Source organism: Mauremys reevesii, linkage group 12 (genome assembly GCF_016161935.1).
Source record: "Mauremys reevesii isolate NIE-2019 linkage group 12, ASM1616193v1, whole genome shotgun sequence".
Taxonomy (NCBI): Eukaryota; Metazoa; Chordata; order Testudines; family Geoemydidae; genus Mauremys; species Mauremys reevesii.
This window is the reverse complement of record NC_052634.1, coordinates 48,694,294-48,703,187: the sequence shown is the minus strand read 5'-3', so window position 1 is coordinate 48,703,187 and position 8,894 is coordinate 48,694,294. Positions and strand designations below refer to the sequence as shown.

At 54.5% G+C, this 8,894-nt stretch overlaps 2 non-coding genes across 2 annotated transcripts; one reads left to right on the top strand and one right to left on the bottom strand.

Moving 5' to 3' along the window:
• The first annotated feature begins 1,756 nt into the window (after nucleotides 1-1,756).
• TRNAK-CUU lies at nucleotides 1,757-1,829 on the top strand. The gene has a single exon. It is a non-coding gene; the product is annotated as a tRNA-Lys (tRNA).
• Nucleotides 1,830-7,859: 6,030 nt separating this feature from the next.
• TRNAD-GUC lies at nucleotides 7,860-7,931 on the bottom strand. The gene has a single exon. It is a non-coding gene; the product is annotated as a tRNA-Asp (tRNA).
• Nucleotides 7,932-8,894: the final 963 nt, after the last annotated feature.

The window sequence follows — 8,894 nt, the reverse complement described above, 5'->3', positions numbered from 1 at the left end:
TGGAACTTTTCAAAATCTGCACAACTTTGCCAATTTTCACCAGGGATTTTTCTCCATTAACAAATTCTCACTTGTTCCCTACCAGTTGGTGACCATTGCCCCAGGGGCCTGTCAGTCTCTGGGTCCTGATTTCCCATTGACCCTTCCCCCTTCTATTGGGACTGGGAACTAGCCAACCAAAAAATACCCCACTCAGTTTTAGTAAAGGGCCAACAGTCCCTTACACAAGCCAGTCTTGTGAGCGTCACCAATGTCCAGAGATGGCAGCACAAGCTCCTCCCATGGTGTAATACACAGGACTCTGAATCCTGTAATCTGAGTTCAAATGTCAGTAGGACCTTGTGTTAGTGGGTGGTAAAGATCTGGTGCTCAAAGTGCTTTCCTAGCTCCACCTATATAAGAATGAATCATTTCCCTCCTGCTGGGTGACTCCTTCCCCACTGGAGCCAGGTCTTTGGTTGGGGTCCAGAAGTGGCTGTGGCTGTCTGGTGGGTGGGATTCTCACTGCTTCACTGGATGCCCCCAAGTTTGGTGCTTGTGGCCACACCTTTCCTCTTGCCCACATGGCACTTGAAGAAAGCAGTTCCAGGGCCAGGCTTGATAGGGAGGCAGAGTCCCAGGCTGGAGCCCAGCACCTCTCCTCCTCTGGGCACCTGGAGCAGAGGCGGCTGGTGCTGACTGCTCCAAGGGAAGGCTTAAAAGCCACAGAGCAACTGAGGGCGGGGCTAGATGAGGGCAGGCCCATGCCTATGTGTGGCCAGCAGACAGGCAACAAGACTCCCGGCCAGCCTGCTCCCTGCTCCCTGCCATGCCAAACCCCCACTGAAGGCCACCCGCAGACCACCATGCGGGGCGGCTGCTGATGCTCTGTGGCCAACAACAGAAGACAGTAGGAAAGCAGGGCCAGCCCCCATGGTGGAGCCTCTGACTGTTCCCACTCATGGTCCTCACTTTTGCAGTGGGGCAGGAGATTTTTACCCCAAGAGGCTTTTCCCCAGCTGGCGAGAAGCAGAGAAACACCCAGGCTCTGAAGACGCTATGTAGCAAGTACCCTCCAGCACAGGGACAGGCGCACACTTGGAAGAGGGAAACTGCTCCACACGCTAGCCTGGGCAGCCGCCCATTTTCTTTGGCAAGTCAGGAACGGCAAAGGCGAGACTGGAAGCACCTGGGGCTCATGCCCCAGCCTTTGTGACATGTAACCCCCAACTCCTTCCCAGGGCTCTAGCTGAAGCCAGAGCATTGGCCTGAGCGGCCAAGAAGAGGTTCCAGCCCTGAAGGGAGCAGGACGTTCAGCCCAAAGGTAAAACTGCAGCAATACAACCGTAAAGTGACTTGAACTTTCAATCACTTGAGCCAAAGTCGGATATCTTAGTCATTAGACCACGTAGACACAGGAGCAAAGCTACTTCACACGCTTTTTTGGAAAAGGTGGACACTGTGTTTCTTGGGTCATCTACTGAGGGGGGGGGGAGACTCTCTGGGCACAAGAAGTCGAGTTCCCAGCAAGACGTGAGATGTAATTCTATGGAGCCAGGTGAAGGACTTTGGTAGGGAGGCTCAGGCATGGGGAATTGGGGTGCAGCAGACGGACTTGCTGTCTAGGTGCTTAGATTTAGTCTCCCTGAGGAGGAGGAGGAATCCTGCTGACAGGCAGTGGCTGAACAGAAAGAGGAGGGGTTCCTGGGACTTTTTTTGCCTCTCTTTTGCCTGCCTGCTCACTCTTGTGCTGAACAGTGAAAATGTTTCTCAACAAGCCCAGGTAGCTCAGTTGGTAGAGCATCAGGCTCTTAATCTGAGGGTCCAGGGTTCAAGCCCCTGTCTGGGTGCTCAGCTTTTAAGTTGCCTTGTGTGCCAGGACCCAAATTCTGTTCACAGACACAGCTGGATTCCCAGAAGCTGTGGCCAATTCCTGGAAAGGTTCTTTTCCTTAGCAATCAGGAGAGAGGCCACATCCACAGGAGCAGGCCTAGAACACGCAGTATCTGGCTGGCAGGAAGCGCTGTGGGGCCAGGTGCTGAGAAAGCCCAGAGGTGGAGCAGCAGAGATGGGGGGAAGGGAGAGAGAGAAGCAATGAGGACAGACCGTAAGTGTAAGGAGAGTCTGTTCTGGCTATTGTTGGGAACTTCCCTGGATTTTACAAGACCCCAGTGGAATTGGCTGGCGGAAGGATCTGAGTCCCCACCCCCTTACCCAGAGGCTGCCTGACCCCAAGGATGCTCTTTCTACTCTGGTGTGTGGTAGAGTCCTCGTAACCCCAACAAGGCTGGGCCCAGGAATCCTGGGGGGCTTGACCCCCCCAATCTTGTCATGATCACTTGAACAGGGCTACAGTGTCTCCACTCTGGGCACTTCCCTGACCCACTCCTCATTGCATGTGCTTCAAGCGAACACCATTTATTACCCAGCAATCAATGTAAAACATAAGGAAAGATGGGAAAGGAAAACACGTCACCCTGTTCTGTGGTGCAGGGAGATCACAACCAGCATCTCTGGAGGGTCAGGGCAGGTCACAGTCTCTCCCTCACATGTCCCAGGCCTCCTTCGCAGGCCCTGGCTGTGCTGCAGGGACACCACGGGCTGGACACTTGCTCTGGCAGTGGCCACATGATCTAGGGACAGGCCCCTTGTTCCCAATGTCTGCCACCCACATAGAGCTGGTCCCATGGTGTAATGGGCAGCACTCAGGACTTTGACTCCTGCAATCTGAGTTCAAATGTCAGTGGGACCTCCTGGAGATATGTGATTTTGCTGCAAACCCCTGGAGCTCAACGTGCTTGGCTACCCTCTCTCAGGATGAACTAGAGTGAGGTTTTTCCCTCCTGCTGGGTGACTGATGCCCACTGGAGATAGGTCTTTGGTCTGGCTGGTTCAATGAGCTTAACAGTCTGGCTAGAGATTCCTGTGGGTTCACCAGATGGTTGTTTCTCACTGCTTCACCTGATGCCCACAACTTTGGTCCCTGTACCTGCAGCTGCCACACTCTTCCTCTTGCCCACATGGCATTGAAAGGAAGGAGGGCCAGGGCCAGGCTTCATAGTCAGGGCTAGGCAGGAGGGAGGCAGAGTCCCAGGCTGGAGCCCAACACACCTCTCCTCCTCTGGGCACCTGGAGCAGAGGCAGCTGGTGCTGACAGATCCAAGGGAAGGTTTAAAAGCCACAGAGCAACCAAGGGCAGGGCAAGAGGAGGGGAGAACCATGCCTATGCGTGGCCAGCAGACAGCCACAAAAACACCTGGCCAGCCTGCTCCCTGCCATGCCAAACCCCACTGAAGGCCACCCACAGACCAACATGCAGGGTGGCTGCTGATGCTCTGTGGCCAACATCAGAAGACGGTAGGAAAGCAGGGCCAGCCCCGCTGGTGGGGCCTCTTACCATTCCCACTCCAGGTGCTCACTTTGGCAGTGGGGCAGGAGATTTTACCCCAAGAGGCTTTTCCCCAGCTGGCGAGAAGCAGAGAAACACCCAGGCTCTGAAGACGCTATGTAGCAAGTACCCTCCAGCACAGGGACAGGCGCACACTTGGAAGAGGGAAACTGCTCCACACTCTAGCCCAGGCAGCTGCCCAGTTTCTTTGGCAAGTCAGGAAGGGCAAAGGCGAGACTGGAAGCCCCTGGGGCTCATGCCCCAGCCTTTGTGACGCCCACCCCCCAACTCCTTCCCGGGGCTCTAGCTGAAGCCAGAGCATTGGCCTGAGCGGCCAAGAAGAGGTTCCAGCCCTGAAGGGAGCAGGACGTTCAGCACAAAGGTAAAATTGCACAACCACAAGGAGACTTGAACTCTCAATTGCTTGATTCAAAGTCAGATGCCTTATCCATTAGGCCACACGGTCATAGAAACAAAACCTTTCCAAGCACTGATTTGGAAAAGGCAGACACTGTGTTTCTCAGGTCCTCTACTGAATGGGGCTGAGACTCTCTGGGCACAAGAAGTCGAGTTCCCAGCGAGATGTGAGACAATTCTCTGCAGCCAGGTGCAGGACTTTGGCAGGGAGGCTCAGGAAGCGGACGGACTGGCTGTCTAGGTGCTTAGATTTGGTCTCACTGAGGAGAAGGAGGAATCCTGCTGATAGGCAGTGGCTGTGGAGAAAAAGTGGGATCTCCAGGCTGCTCAGGTCTCCTTCTTCCAGCTCCTCATCTGGCTGAGCTGCTCCACTGGCCTAGACAAGTCCTCTGCATGCACAGCAAATAGCCCAAGAGCCATTTCTGCCCAAACCTGTGCTGGGGGTTGAGCTTCTGTCTTCCCTGTCCCATCTGCGCTAGAGCAGACCACTAGATTGAGAGAGACAGTCAACAACTATTAAGGCTAAGATTATATAAAGGGGGTCCCAGAATCTGTGACTTTCAGAGATCTCAGTGACATTTTCCTCCTCAGCCCTGGGGCAGCAAGACTGGAGCTGTCGGCCGGTGGGGGCCTCACAGCTATCAGCCACCAGTGTCGGAAGGGGCTCCCACAGGCCCATGCCACCACAGATGGACCCCACAGCTCCCAGCTGCTGTGGGTGGATCCCAGAGCTCCCAGGCACCACATGTGACAGGGGGACCCTGGAGCTCCCAGTGGGGTGACTGCGTTATAAGTCCGGTCAGCGGTGCTGCGGGGCTCAGGCAGGCTGGTCCCTACCTGTCCTAGGGCACCGCACTGTGCCCTGGAAGTGGCCAGTAGGTCCCCCCTGCTGCACTGCTGACCAGGAGCCGCCCGAGGTAAGTCTGCACCCCAACCCCCTGCCCCAGCCCTGAACCCCACCAAACCCAGAGCCCCCTCTTGCACCCCAGAGCCCTCACCCCTCTGCACTTCAACCTCCTGCCCAGCCCAGAGCTTCCTCCTACACCTGGAACACCTCATCCCTGCCCCCACCCCAGAGCCATCACCCCGTCCTGGACCCCAACCCTGTCTCAACCCACAGCCCCCTCCTGCACTCTGAATCCCTCGGCCCCACCCTGCAGCCTGGAGCCCCCTCCTCCACCCCAAACCCCTCATCTCCCCCCAGCGCCCACAGGCAGACCCTGGAGCTCCCAGCAGCCATGGGTGGCCGGGGAGCCCCCACAGCCCCACCCCACTGCGTATGGACCCTGCAGCTCCTACGAGTGGACCCCAGAGCTCCCAGCCGCTGTGGATGGACCCAGGATTTCCCAACAGGCCTTGATGGCGGGAGGACCCCGCAGCCCCACGTCATTGCTAATAGACCCTGCAGCTCCGAAGCCCCTGGAGCTCCCAGCCGCCACAGGCAAGAGAGGGAGCCCCCAGCGCTCAGACACTGCAGGCAGAGCTGGGAGCTCCCAGTCACCGGGGGGGTGAGGAGAAGCCGCAGCCCCCGGCCATTGCAGATGGCCCTGTAGCTCCCAGCTGCCACAGGTGGATGCCAGAGCCCCCAGCTGCCATCGGGACCCCCCGGCCCCCACGGGCAGGAACCGTCACCCTTCGACCGGCAGAAAACAGAGGTGCGCAGAAACCCATCGCGCCCTGTGACCCCCCCACCTCCCCCCCCCGGTGCTGCGGCTTCTCGCCAGGCAGGAGGCGGCGCCCAGTAGTTTCCCCAGGAATTGAAATTAGGGGGGGTGTTTGAATTTACGGGGGGGGGTGTCAGGGCCAATGAGATATATAAAAGAGATGTGAATAAAGTGAATGTTTTGTTAGGATAATGCAAATTTAATATAAGGATAATGCAAGTTACACATAACAGGTCTAGATTTCTAAAAATATATATAATTAAAAAACATGTATTTAATTTAAATTGACTTTTGAAAAGTAAGCCATCATGGGATAAGACGGAATTCCTCTCATGGATCAGTAACTGGTTAAAATTTTGGAAACAAAAGGTAGGAATAAATTATCAGTTTTCAGAATGGAGAGATAAATAGTGGTATCCCAGAGGGGTCAGTACTAGGACCATTACTGTTCAACATACTCATAAATGATCTGGAAAAATGGGTAAACAGTGAGGTGACAAAATTTGCAGATGATACAAAACTGTTCAAGAGAGTTAAGTCCCAGGCAGACTGCGAAGAGTTACAAAGGGATCACAAAAAACTGGGTGATTGGGCAACAAAATGGCACATGAAATTCAATGTTGATAAATGGCTTCATCGGATGCATACAATGGAACATATAGTGAGGATATATGTATATGCACACACACATACACACAGAGAACATGAAAAGGTGGGAGTTGCCCAACCAACTCTAAGAGGCTAACTAATTAAGATGAGCTATTCTCAGCAGGAGAAAAAAAACTTTTGTAGTGATAATCAAGATGACCCATTTAAGATAGTTTGACAAGAAGGTGTGAGGATACTTAACATGGGGAAATGGATTCAATGTGTGTAATGGCTCAGCCATTTCCAGTCTCTATTTAAGCCTAAATTGATTGTATCTAGTTTGCATATCAAGTTCAGCAGTTTCTCGTTGGAGTCTGTTTTTGAAGCTTTCTGTTGCAAAATTGCCACCTTTAAATCTGTTACTGAACGGCCAGAGGTTGAAGTGTTCTCCTACTCGTGTTTGAATGTTATATTTCCTGACGTCTGATTTGCATCCCATTTATTCTTTTGCACAGAGACTGTCTGGTTTGGCCAATGTACATGGAAGAGGGGCATTGCTGGCACATAATGGCATATATCACATTGGTAGATGTGGAGGTGAACGAGCCCCTGATGGCATGGCTGATGTGATTAGGTCGTATTATGGTGTCACTTGAATAGATATGTGGACAGAGTTGGCATCGGGCTTTGTTGCAAGGATAGATTCCTGGGTTAGTGTTGTTGTTCTGTGGTTGCTGGTGAGGATTTGCTTCAGGTTTGGGGTTGTCTGTAAGCAAGGACTGGCCTGTCTCCCATGATCTGGGAGAGTGAGGATCATCTTTCAGGATACGTTGTAGATCTTTGATGATTCGCTAGAGAGGTTTTAATTGGGGGATGAATGTAAAGGCCAGTGGTGTTCTGTTATTTTCTATGTTGGGCCTGTCTTGTAGTAGATGACTTCTGGGTACTCTTCTGGCTCTGTCAACCTGTTTTTTCACATCAGCAGGTGAGTATTGTAGTTTTAAGAATGCTTGATAGATATCTTGTAGGTGTTTATCTCTGTCTGAGGGATTGGAGCAAATACGGTTGTATCTTAGAGCTTGGCCATAGACAATGGATCATGTGGTGTGTCCTGGATGGAAGCTGGAGGCATGTAGGTAAGTATAGCGGTCAGTGGGTTTCCGGTATAGGGTTGTGTTTATGTGACCATCGCTTATCAGCACAGTACTGTCAAGGAAATGGACCACTTGAGTGAATTGATCTAGGCTGAGGTTGATGGTGGGATGGAAATTGTTAAAATCACAGTGGAATTCCTCAAGGGCTTCTTTTCCATGGGTCCAGATGATGAAGATGTCTTCAGTGTAGTGCAAGTACAGTAGGGGCATTAGGAGACGAGAGCTAAGGAAGCGTTATTTTAAGTCAGCCATAAAAATGTTGGCATACTGTGGGGCCATGTGGGTACCCATAGCAGTGCCGCTGACTTGAAGATATATATTGTCCTCAATGTGAAATAGTTGTGGGTGAGGACAAAGTAGCGAAGTTCAGCCACCAGGTTTGGCATGAAACTAGTTCACAAAACTGCGGGGGGTGTTGGGAAATCACTGCTCATGCCCCTGGGCAGCCTATTTCCCTTTACCGCTCTGAAACGTGCCCCCACATGCAGGCCCCGAAGCTGGGCCCGGGGGCGGAAGGACAGGACGAGCGTGTCCTTGCAAGGTAATTGTCTCTCTGGAGGTGAAAGTCATCAGTGCGGGGTGCGAAGGGAAGTGGCCGTCGAAGGAGAATGCAAGGCATGTGGCGGGCAGGCCAGGGATTTCATTGTCGCCCCTTCAAAAGGGGTCACTCTCCCCGTCGGGGAATCAAACCCCGGTCTCCCGCGTGACAGGCGGGGATACTCACCACTATACTAACGAGGAAAGAAGCACAGTGAGTGGCCCCAACTCCCACAGACCAGCTATGGTCAGCGTACACCTACACCGTCGCATGGGCCCCAGCAGGCAACAACACCCCTGGCCCTCTTCTGCTTCCCAAAGGCTTTGGCCGCAGCAACAGCCCTGGGAAAAGCCCTGGCCCTCCTCACCTGCCCTTGTCCAGCAGGACGCGTTTTCGGGCCTCCACAGCTCCTCACACAACACCCGCCTGGGACCTTGCCTGCTTAGATAAAGATTGTAACTCTATGAAGTTAAGTTTTAGTCACTAGAAAGCTTGTTTTGTTTGTTTTACTTGTAATGATATCTGTGCCTTCTGTTCTTACTGATTATCATGTAATCCTGCCTGCCCGGCCTGGGTCCAGCGGGCCGGGGGTGCGGCTCCTGCCTGCTCGGCCCCGGGTCCAGCCGCGCGGGGGGGGGCGCGGCTCCTGCCTTCCCAGGCCTGGGTCCAGCCGGGGGGTGGGTGCGGCTCCTGCCAGTCCGGCCCCCGGGTCCGGGTCCAGCCGGAGGTGGGAGCGGGGCTCCTGCCTGCCCGGGGCCGGGTCCAGCTGGGGGGGGTGGGCGGCTCCTGCCTGCCCGGCCCCCCGGGTCCGGGTCCAGCCGGGCGGCACGGCTCCTGCCTGCCCGGCCCCCGGGGCTGGCCCCGGGTCCAGGTAGGACGGCAAGAGAACAGGGAGGGTGTGTTGGATAGAGGGCAGGGGAGTTGGCGGGGGGGAATGGATTAGTGTCGAAGCGGTCAGCGGGCAGGGAACAGGGGGATTGAACAGGGCAAGGGTCGGGGGGGAGGCAGTCAGAAAGGAGCAGGGGTTGGATGGGGCAGTGGGGGGGCAGTTAGGGGTAGGGATTCCAGGGACAGTCAGGGGACAGAGAGACGGGGGGGTTGGATGGGGTAGGGGTCCCAGGGTGCCATCAGGAATCAGAGAAGGAGTTGGATGGGGTGGCAAGGGG